The sequence below is a fragment of the Protopterus annectens genome, chromosome 9.part0, assembly GCF_019279795.1.
Source record: "Protopterus annectens isolate FY-2018-M chromosome 9.part0, PAN1.0, whole genome shotgun sequence".
Classification (NCBI taxonomy): domain Eukaryota; kingdom Metazoa; phylum Chordata; order Ceratodontiformes; family Protopteridae; genus Protopterus; species Protopterus annectens.
This window is the reverse complement of record NC_056743.1, coordinates 36760410-36772909: the sequence shown is the minus strand read 5'-3', so window position 1 is coordinate 36772909 and position 12500 is coordinate 36760410.

The window sequence follows — 12500 nt, the reverse complement described above, 5'->3', positions numbered from 1 at the left end:
AAGTAAAAAAATGATGAGATTTACTACCAGAAAAAAGTCCGGGTGATCGGTTGGTATATTCTCAGTTTTACAGCGGGCACGCTGGTTGGGCTGACCAATCAGTGTGCTCGTTTTTGAATATTAATTGCCAGTCATTGTATAATTTATTATTGACCATACACAGCCATGATGCATTCAAGCTATTAAAAGGTTTCACCTTTAATCTTACACGATGGGCAGTACAACTGCACTGGTAATTCTGTCTTCAGCAGCTGAAGAGATATTTAATATCGTTTAAGGGCTATTGATTTATATCGCCATACTTTTTTTATAAATATTTAAATGGCCAAGCAACACAAACTGACCTGCTTAGCCTCATATGAAAGCTCACGTGTGGATCAACAAAATGCTGTTTATAGCTTGTATTATAAGGTGTTTATAAAACATTACAAAATAATATTTACTCTTTTTATAGTTAGTTACAAAATTCAGATTAAGACATATAATCTAATGAATGCTACTGCTTTAGAGATTAGTTTTCACTAAATAATTTGCCATTTACACTTCTTTACTTTCCTTTAGCCTGTGGTAGTGAGACCAGGTATGTTATGTGGCTTGGAGACAGTGGCATTGAGAAAAAGGCAGGAGTTAGAGCTGGATGTGGCAGAGTTAAAGATGTTAAGATTTGCACTGGGTGTGATGAGGATGAACAGGATTAGGAATAAGTATATTAGAGGGTCAGCCCAGGTTGAAAGGTTTGGAGACAAAGCCAGAGAGGCAAGATTACGTTGGTTTGGACATGTGCTGAGGAGGGATGCAGAGTATATTGGGAAAAAGATGCTAAGGATGAAGCTGCCAGGTAACAGGAAAAGAGGAAGGCCTAAGATAAGGTTTATGGATGTGGTGACAGAGGACATGCAGGTGGTTGGTGTAACAGAACAAGATGCAGAGGACAAGAAGAAATGGAAACAGATGATCCACTGTGGTGACCCCTAACAGGAGCAGCCGAAAGAAGAAGAAGAAGTAAAGCCTATGACTGCAGAAATAAGAACATTTACTTGAACTGTGAGGCCCTAATTTGATTTTTCTAACAGGCTCCAGATGCAGTCATTGGAAGTTTGAGTAGAAATTTCCAGAGGTCCAATGGAGGGGATGATAAGACTGCATTGCATAAATGCATGAAACTCCAGAGATTGTTTATAAAGTAACACATGTAACCATTTCATTTTTGGGGATTGTAATTTCAAATTCCTCTTCGGAGAATAAGAGACTGATTAGAAACAAATTTTGTTCCACTTTAACAGGGGTTAGTGAAATGAAACTAATGTCAGCTATTATATAAAAGAACACTTAATCTGGAGGATAAATAGGAAAACTGGAATGAAACTTAACTGCTTTTTAATATTGATGTGTAGAGCTCTTTGCCTTTGATGTCAACCTACTGTCTTCTGTATGTGACACAGTTCTTCTTTAAATGTGAAACAAGCAGGGAAATGTTTGTGTAAGCACACACATACGCATGTGTGTCTGTGAAACAAATTTGCCCGAAAGATAGTTACCATGAGTAAGGGGGGTTAGAAAATACCGAGAAAGGGTCCAGGAGTGGCAGACAAACATTGAGCTCTGTAAGTGGACAATGCGCAGTCCTAGTTTGGGTGTGGGTGAGAGAAGCCCAGAGCTTGTCAGCAGTGCATACACCCTTTATGTTCTTAGGGGTCAGGTTGCATGTTTTGGTGAACTGGTCAGTGATTCAGACTTTTGTATGTTTTATTTTTACTTTAACCTGTTAGGCAACAGTGGTAAGATGCAAAGAAACCTTTACTCTGGTGGCCATCAGGCCTATTCTGGGCAATGAACGAGTAAACAAATAAGAACGAACAGCCACCAGCCAGATGAATAAATCCAATTTAATAACGAAACACAACTTCTACAGCTTCAAAAACGAACTTAAAAGACGCCAAAGAACAAACCACAAGTATATGTAAGCGCTTTCGTTTAAAAGTTTTAAACTTCATCAGACAGTAAACAACATAACATCACTTCCTTTTATAACCTTCACCAAATTCAAAAAGTGCGCCAAGTTCTAGTTCAAATTGGAGCATGCTCAGTTATCAATAAATGGAACTTAGAATTTCTAAGTGCCAAAAAAATCAAGGAATGCATACATACAATAAATTAAAAATAACTACATGGAATTAATTATATTAAATACTAATATCATATTAAAATTACATAATAATAAGCAAATATGTAATTTTTATATTATATTACTAATAGAACTACAAACATTACCCAATCCAATAAAAAATCTAATATTTATACTAAACGACAATATTTCACCCCCAGCCTACTTGTTATTTAATTTATATCTATAATTTACCAATAATAAATATATATATCATACAAAAAACATTATTTCATTCCTAAAATTAAATTAAATATTATGATTAAAATATTACTAATTTTATTATATTGTATTAAAACCTATTAATCCATGGCTTCCTTCAAAATTAATTAAAGATTCTTAAAATAAATTTTGTATTAATCTTTAATTTTATTACGGGTTAATGCTTTTAATTTTAAAACTGGCCCTATGGTGCTCCTTTCATTTAAACCTGGCAAAGAATCTGCTTGTAATTTTATTTGCCAGATAAGTTCTCTCTCTTCCAAAATTAAATTCCAAGGGGAATAGCCTCTGTTGTTCATGTACTTGGATGATACACTCGAGGCAGTGGTGGGATTCAATCCCTGTCAGCCCAGGTTAGTCATAATATTATTCACCATCAGTATCAAGCTTTATGGCATTGACATGCCTTAAACCATATTTGTATTACATCACAATACTGCTCAATGAAACCCAGAGACAACACAAATGGTTCTATATGACAAAAACAAATAACTCTTATTTATGTAATATGTTGGGTCATATACTGTATAAAGGAAGAGGGGAAACATATATTACATGGGAAGGGGGGTCATGGATGAATGTTGTGATTAGAATACTAGTTTGACAACATTTCCAATTTGTATATTTATGGAAGCATTTTTATTGAATTATTTCACGTTTTTTTCTCAGTTTTTATGTTTATCAGCAAAGTGATGCAGTTGTATTTCTGTCATTTTATGCATATGTATTCTGTACTGTGCATGTTGAATCAGAATGGAATGATATATTTTTTGTGTGTTTTAGTATCTACCCACATTCTCTTTTATAAACATTATCTTGAGCCATTTTAATTCAACTTAGGGTCCCAATAAGGCAGAAGCAGCACCAAACTGTTAGATGAGGCAAGTGTTTAATGTCTAATCCAAAGGATGGGACATACCATCACTGCAGGACCTTCTCTTCTGCTACAGTCAGATAACAATGTTTCAGGTATGACCTCAGCCCTTATGTGGGGCTGGCTCTCCTGCAGTTCTGCTTCAAAAATGGGTGTGGTACCACCTGTGGTCACTAACTTCCTGATGGATATCAATATGGCTCCTACTGAAGAAATAGAGACCCTCATACATGTCTTCATTCCAGTACCTTCCCAGTGGTCACTTAGCAGTTGTTATACAGGGATGCTGTCCATGCCTTCATTCTACTGTCTTCCAGATGGTCATTTAGCAGTTGTTATACAGGTAGGCTGTCAATGCCTTCATTCTACTATCTTCCAGATGGACATTTAGCAGCTGTTATACCGGTAGGCTGTCCATGCCTTCATTCTAGTATCTTCCAGATGGTCATTTAGCAGTTGTTATGCAGGGATGCTGACCATGCCTTCATTATAGTATCTTCCAGATGGTCACTCAGCAGTTGTTATGCAGGGATGTTGTCCATGCCTTCATTCTGGTACCTTCCAGATGGTCATTTAACAGCTGTTATACAGGGATACTGTCCATGCCTTCATTCTAGTATCTTCCAGATGGACATTTAGCAGCTGTTATACAGGTAGGCTGTCCCTGCCTTCATTATAGTATCTTCCAGATGGTCATTTAGCTGTTGTTATACAGGGATGCTGTCCATGCCTTCATTCTAGTATCTTCCAGATGGTCACTTAGCATTTGTTATGCAGGGATGCTAATCAAAGTAATAGGTCTTCAGCAAATCAAAAGATTTGGATGAAAAGCAGTCAGAATTCCAATGAAAAAACACAATCCAAGTCCACCATTCGACAAAAGTTTAATAACTCAGAATATAGACAGCATGAATAGCAAAACAAAACTTTAGAGTAAAAAACTCTTCTTCAGTGTTACATAAAACTGTCCTAACCTAGCGCAAGCATATATACAACAGCACAGCCAATTAAGATACAAACTCAATATTAGCAGCAATTACATCTTTAAAGTGCCACACATCTTATAAAGATGTAATTGCTGCTAATATTGAGCTGTTATTCATGCTGTCTATATTCTGAGTTATTAAACTTTTGTCAAACGGTGGACATGGGTTGTGTTTTTTCATTGGAATTATGCAGGGATGCTGTCATGCCTTCATTCTAGTATCTTACAGACGGTCACTTAGCAGCTGTTATGCAGGGATGCTGCCCATGCCTTCATTCTAGTACCATTTAGATGGTCACTTAGCAGTTGTTAGAGCAATGATGAAGAGGGATTAAGTGTCCTCTCACTGCCTTGGTTTTTTCCTTCCGATGTTTCTTCTGCGTCCATCTTCATGTCATCCTTGTTATATTGAAGAAATATGAATGTCCTAAGTTCATGCAGAAATTTTCAGGCCTGAGAAGTCAATGGTGCAGTAAATAGTTTTGGCACTGAAAGGAGTGCCCATGATACTATAGTAACTGCAGCTTAATTTTGTCCGCCACTTTCATTTATCTAAAAAAAACGTCTACTTGACATTTAAATCCCTAACTTAACAAAAAAAAAGGCAAGTGCAATGTATAATTATTCCTTAGTCTTTAACAGTACTAATCATAATTAATTGTTTCATTATATTAATTTCTTGCTTGCAATAAATATGCCTAAAAGACTACACCAGTATAAAAAATGTGCAAGTACAGTTTTCACTAACACAATGTAATTGTATCCTGGAGTACATGGGGACATGTACATTGATATTTGTACTTTCACCGTCTGTCTATTCAGGGCAAGCTGTTGTTATTTAGTTAGTAACTACAAGTTTACTCTGAGCCATATAGTGCTAGTAATGGAAGTTCATTTTATTTTTTCTTATGTGAACTGGCATAAAATTATCATGTTCTAATCATTGTGGTGTGCAGTTTCAAATCAGAGTCCTCCGCGAAGAATCCTGGGGGATCACATAGATGACACTGGGTGAACTCTAATGAACCTCTTGAGGTTCCTCACCAGAAAGATTCTTAGAGCAGAACCATAGGAGATTTGCAGAACTATAATTTATTGATACTCACTTAAACATGCCTGAATATTAAGGTTATTTTAACTTTTTTGGGGATATTTGTTTCTCTATAGCTATTTTCAGATTGGATAACATTTATATTCAGAAACTCTATGATGTTGTGTATTTCGGCTTATCCAGGTTAGGGGTCACCACAGCGGAACTCCGGTCCGCTAATGTTTGGTAGTGGATTTTTACGTGCCGAGTTACCAGCCCTGACGCACAACCTTCAACGAAGTCATGCCCATTCACGCATGCCTCCACACAGAAGACGCTCTAACTGAGAATCGAACGGAACAACATCTTGCTGTGAGGAGACAACGCTACTGCAGCACCACTACCGCGGGTATATTCAGAAACTATACAATAACTGTTTCAACTCAGAAAATATATTTAATAAGGTTGTATATTCAGAAACTCTATATACAACTTTATTAAATATATTTTCTGAGTTGAAACAGTTATCTGAATGTAATATTTAGAAATATAAGCATTGGTAATCTCATTAGGATATTTATATTGAGTTAAAATTTTCTTTCCATTCAAAGTAACCCACTGGACGTTGTTTTGAAAAGTATTTAACGCCATGCGCAGTACTAAATACTTTATCAATTAATTATGACTTAAGCAGTTACTTCCCTTCTTTTTTAAGGTATCTGTAGCACCTTGTTGACTGATGTATCAGGAACATTTACATCTACAAACTTCCCTGCCAGTTACCCCAGCAATTCAGACTGTGTCTGGCTTATTAGACCTCCAAGTGATAAGGTAAAGCAAAAGTGTTTTTGCTGAACATTTTTCTTTAATTTTATTTGGTAATACATAATTTTTAATAACATGTTGATTTCTTCTGTGATACATTTTCCCTGGATAAATTTATTTCAAGTTATCCAAAGCACTTAGTCTGTCACATCAGTTATATGGTTCTTTTACAAAGAACCACTGTCTGCTACACACTCTACTAATAAAACGCAAACTGTATAGTAAACATGCCCAGTAATGACTGTGATGTATGAATAACACTTCCTATGCTGTTTGCCATGTTGAGTATGACATTTTATGCATGGTTTTCATGCCAGAGCATTACTTTTCTTATTCATTCAAAATACATACTTGTTTTTCCTTAATTGTATAATTGCATATATTGTATTCCCAAGCATACCTTTATAATCTATGCAGTTTTATAAGATCCTTCAATCAGCCTACTTTGTTATGTAGTATATGTGTTATTGCCTGAGGACTGGTGTTTGAAACCACATCAAAGGTGAAGTTCCAAGTCATTCTATTAGAGTTGAAGTGATTGTTATTGTTAATTGTTCAGGGGGAATTTGATACTTATAGCATCACAGTGTAAAATTACAAAACTGGAAATATCGAGATCTACAGATGAGTTTGAAAGGTGTTATAATACACTGGATGTGATGCTCTAATAAATGTGTTTAATGTTTTTTTGTTTTTTTTTAGGTTAAGCTGATTTTAACAGCTTCAATGTGCAAAAGTCTGCAAACTGTGCAAATGACTACATCAGAGTCTATGATGGCAACAGCAGGTCTTCTAATGTACTGCTGGACAGATATTGTGGGACAAATCCACCTCGCGCTATATTTTCAACTGGCAATTATATGCTTGTAGAATTCGTTACAGATGGGTCCATTTCAGCAGCTGGTTTCAGCGCAACCTACAGCACATGTAATTAATTTTGTTATTGCAGCATTGTTCACTGGTATAATGAAGTATCTCAGGGAAAACTAGAGCAAGCATTTTTTTAAGCAATCCCATCATTAACCCCTACACTATTGTTTATTTTATTTATTATTTTATTTTACATTTGCTTACCAGCAGTCCTTTTTCAGCGGAGGCCCGGGGAGAAAAGCTCTACATATAACATAGATTAATAAGTACAATTTCATAAACACAGAAGAATAACACAATACATTTTACATCAAATAAAACTGGGATAATAGCACTTTAAACTGTACAACTAAAGTAGGATGAAAAAATTATACATTATACAGGGTCAAAGGAGAAACATCTTAAACTGTACAATCAAGATAATATTCAGTAGGACGTAGTCTTATAATAATCGAGTATAGACCAAGTGCCTGTACTTAGAAGGAGCAGTGACAGATGCGCAGAAGAGAGAGGTATAAGTAATGATACTTGCAAGATAAAGAGAAGTGTACTGCCTGAAAATAAGGGAGGAGTGTTTACCTTGAGTGAGAAGAAAGAGAAGGGGGTTAGACTAGCCTGGGGAGTCACAGTTACTAATCCAGTTAGCTTGAAGGTGTGTTTTTAGCGATTTCTTAAACTGAGCTGCGGATGTTGTGGCTGATACATCAGTGGGCAAAGTGTTCCATTTTGTAGCTATAAAATGGAGTTGTTGGTTTTGAGAGTTGAAGGACAGGTTTATTGTTGGAACATAAAACCCTAGTACTAGAGTAAGAATGTATTAGGTTTTGTAATGCTGGGGTTTTATCAGGGTAGTAGAGAATCTTAAGGTTTAGTATAAGCTCATTGCAAAGGAGAAGTTCAAGCCAAGTTAAGTTGTTTAAGGACTGAGCAGTGGTGTGTTTGATGAGGGCTACTGGTGGCGAACTTTGCAATTTTATTATAGCAGGCATCAAGTTCAGTCATATCCTATTTTCTAAGATTGATGAGGATGGGGAGGCACATAGAAGTGTAGAGATGAGATGTAGTTTGTGCTATTTTAGCCCTGGTACTATTTGTGAGGAATTGTTTGTTTCTATAGTCCCCCCCAGTTTTTTATGTACTTTCTTTATGGTGAGTGAAATGTGAGTGTTAAATTTCATGTTGCAGTCTATCTCAGTTTGGTGTGAGTGACAGGAGAGAGAATTGTTTTATTGTTAGAAGTGATAGTAAATGTGGGAGTGGAAGTGGATTGGTTACTATGGTGGAATAAGAGAAGTTTGGTTTTATTAGGGTTTAATATTAGTTAAGAGTTGGTAAGCCATTCTTCTACAGAAAAGAAGAAGGCCTGTGTTTGTAATTGCAGGTCATGGTGAGATGGAGAGAAACAGATTACAGTTGAGTCACCAGCATATTGGATGACTGAAGCATGTAGAGTAGAGGTATGAAGATTGTTAGTGAAGCTAGAGAACAGTAAAGGATGAAGGATGGAGCCTTGGGGAACACCTAGTGTGACCAGTAATAAAGGAGAGAGTTCTTGTTTCCACAGTACTGCTTGTTGTCTCCCTGTTGAATAACTTTGAAACCAGGTAATGCTGGACTTGCTGAGGTTCAGTTCTGAGAGGGATTTAATAAGTTTGTTGTGGTTAACCATATCAGATGCCTTATAGAGGTCGAGGTACACGGCCGACACATAGTTGCCATTATTTCTGTGGCTGTTTACTGTATGAGTGAATGACATCAGGGCTGTTGTGGTGCTGTGAAATTGCCTGAAGCCATGCTGAGTGTTTGTGAGAAGGTTGTGGGAGTTGAGATAATCCATGATCTGTGTGTGACTACACCTCTCCAGTATTTTGGACAGTGGTGAGAGTATTGCTACTGACCAGTAGTTGCTTAGCTCTTTTGAGTTACCTCCTTTGTGGAGTGGAATAATGAATGTGAGAAATTTTCCTGCTCTCAGGGACTAGATTTTCAGATATTGAACAGTTGATAAGAATGTATACAGGGTATGTATGCAATGGTATCAACAGCTATTTTCAAAAATTCAGCTGGGAGTTTATCAGCGGCTAAGGTGGCAGGTTTCAGTTTCTTAAGAAGTTTCTTAATTATGTCAGTGGAGACCAGATGGAATAAAATCCCCTATATTTAGTATGGTGATTGGGAGGTTGATTGGAAGATGGATAGTTGTGAGAGTTAGCTAGACCAAGAATGGACTCAGTGAAGAATTTGTTGAAATGGGTGGCAATACTGAGTGATGTATCTGTTATGGTTGGAGAGGGAGTACCTGATTTTCCAGGAAGTAGAATGTTATTAATGGCTGTCCAGAATTTTTGGAGTTATTTTGATATTTAGTTTGTATATTGTGGTAGTATTTAATTTTGTCTATTTTGACAAATTTCTTTGACTTGTTAGGAGTTCAAGATATGCCTGTTTGTCTGTATGGGATCCAGTTTTGCACCAGTAATCCCAGGCTTTGTCTCTGGATTTCAGCAGAGATCCAGTCTCTTTGCTCAACCAGGGAGCATAGTTGGATTTCCTCCTGATAGTTCTGGGAGGGTCTTGGGGTTTATGATATCTAAGAAGGTAGAGTTGAAGTACTGAACAGCTTTTTTAAGGTTGAGGTTCTTGAGAGGAGTCCAGTTACATCCTCTTAGTGTATTAATGAAGCTAGATGAAATGAAGTTTTTCTTGTTTCTTATTACCTGGTAGTTGCTGGGCTTTTCTTGATATGTGTGATGTCTTATTATAAATGTACGTAAGTGGTCACTCATGCTATTTGGAAGGCATCCTGATTGACAAATAATGGTTAGTCTGCCTGTCAGACTCCAGTCAAGAATTGAGTGTCTCTTGGTGGATTTGTCAATTCTAGTGGGAGAATGGATGAGCTGACAAAATTCATTGAGGTTGGTGAAGCTGCTGGGAGAATTGGAGTTACAAGTTAACCAGTCAATGTTGAAGTCCCCCAAGATGATGGTTTCATGTTGGAGGGACTCAGTGGCCCACTCAAGTAGAGTCTCTAGGGTGGGTATATTGTTGCCGGGTGGTATGTAGCAACCAATTATGTTGACACTTTTCCTGGGGTTCATTTTTAATTTTGCAAGTAAAATTTCTGCATTGCCTAAGATAGGTGTGTGTATATCCAAGTTTTCCATATTGAGTTGATTTTTAAATAGTAAAGCTACACCACCTCCTTTTCTAGATGTGCGATCATTAAGTAAGATATTATAGCCTGGTGTAAGATTTTCATTATTGGAAATGTCAGGTTTAAGCCAGGTTTCAGTTAATAATGCTATGTCAGGAGAATATAGAGAAAGATTGGCGTGAAGGTCATAGACTTTTTTGCTAATGCTTCTGGCATTCATATTTAGTATGAGCAGGTTTCTAGGAAGTTGAAATGTGTTATGAGACAGTTTCTGGTTAGTTAAGTGGATAGTGTTATGAGGTGGGCCGGGATTAAGATGTATGTCTCCACTGAGAGATAGTCTGGCTGCAGTGTCTACTCTGGTTCTTATAAGGTTAGATATGTATGTGTCATATTTTGTGGATAATGTTTTGGTATGGTGGGAGAGTAGGATATGTTTGGGGGCCTGAGGATAGAAGTTTAAATTTAGGATGGATGGGGTGATGGAGGGGAAGAGGGGTGTTGAATTTGAGATGCGAGTGGTAGAGGAGGCATGGTGGGGTATTGTAAGGAGTAGAGTGTTATGATATGACGTGAGATGTGAAAGTAATATAAGGACTGTTAGCAGTATTGATTGTATAGAAATATTTGGATGGATCATGTTAGATAATTTGCTCGATATATTTGTTTGAGCTATTTTAGGCTATTCAAATCTTTAAGGTAGTATACATTTTTAGGCACTTGCTGGTGTATCTGACTTTCTTAAATTTTCACCTATTTACTAATATTTTTACTAAACATCTTAGATTGCCATGTCAACGCAGCTAATTAAGTAGCACAAATCCTGCAAACATGAATATTTTAAAGATATAATTAATTTAAAGTTAGCACCCAGAATCAGACTTAATCATTGATGAAATAATGTTTTTTTTTTTATTCTCAAGCAATGCAAAATATTTCTTTTGAAGAGTATGACTTAAATGTGCTGATGCAGGAGTGACTGATTATACTGAATGGTACTTACCTAAAAATGGTAAGACTACAGGGTTTTTAAAATGAGTAGGTCTGCCAAATGGTCATCCTTCACTATCACTTGAAGAATACTACTAGTAAACCTATTAGCAGGTGAAATCAGCCATTAGTGTTGGTCAGAGTAAATATAAACCATTGAAGTTACTACCCTTGGTAGGCAGCCAATGTAGATTCAATAATAATAATAACAGCATAACAAATATTCCAGCTTCTCCTATCATTCACAAATGTCCGACCCCCTGAACAGATTAGTATTCAGTCACAAATGATTGAAACACAGCATCTTGTAAAAGCAAAGTATACTCCACGAACATATTGTTTTTGGAAGAGAGAAAGTCCTCACCTGCACCAAAGGTTGCACAGCCTCTTTACTCCCTTACTACCTTACTCATGCATGCTACGCCTAACCCTAATCCTACTGCTGCCCCTAACTCCAGTCCTACACATAATCTTACCAAAAACCCTTTCACTAATAGTACCCCTACACAAGTCACTCAGACTTCACATGCACTGCCACTTGAATGTAGTTCTAACATAAGCACTATCCCCCCTAACATTACCAAATGCCACACATTAAAGAAAGTGCCTTGATAAATATAAGCAGGTTAACCTAACAACAGACTAACCCCCTAAGTACAAGCCTACCACTATGAAATATGCACCTGCCATTCCCAGCAAAACCTGAATTTAGTTCCAGCTGTAGGCATGTCATCAGAATCCAAATACAAGAACTCTACCATAAAAGGTATAGTGTCATACTGAATGATAGTTATGTGATGGTGGGTTGGATATGTAGCTGTAACAGAGTCCATTGGAAAGCTGCTTAGCAAGTCTGCAGTGCTTTGCCATAAGAGATAACTCATTAGAGCTACTATAAATATACATAGATTGACAAATAAATAAAGAACCAAAAGGCAAAACTACAAACAAACATATAAGCAGAGAATTTAATTATCAGTAATAAATAAATAAATACATGACTGTAGCTGTTACATGTAGCAAATCTAAATAATAAAATAGAATTAGGCTCACAGTTCAGAGTTTATATCTGTGAATGGACTTACTTCAAGTCATTCCTGTCTAACTTAATGTGGTCACGCTTTCTTAGTTCTGCTAGACTGAGACATTTAGCCCTGGGGCATTAGGTTTTTAGATGTATAATCAATTCCATTTGTCTCATCTCCTAGAACCCCACAGAATTACATAATACCAACTGTGACATCCCTCCTATGGCCCAGTAATCAAGAAGTCTTAATCTTCACTACTGACACTGGTGGGGAACATTCACTGTGAGAAAAATAGACGCACACAGAATTTTCAGATGCAGTCCTCTGCACGAAGTACAATTTCCCTTAAGAGCAT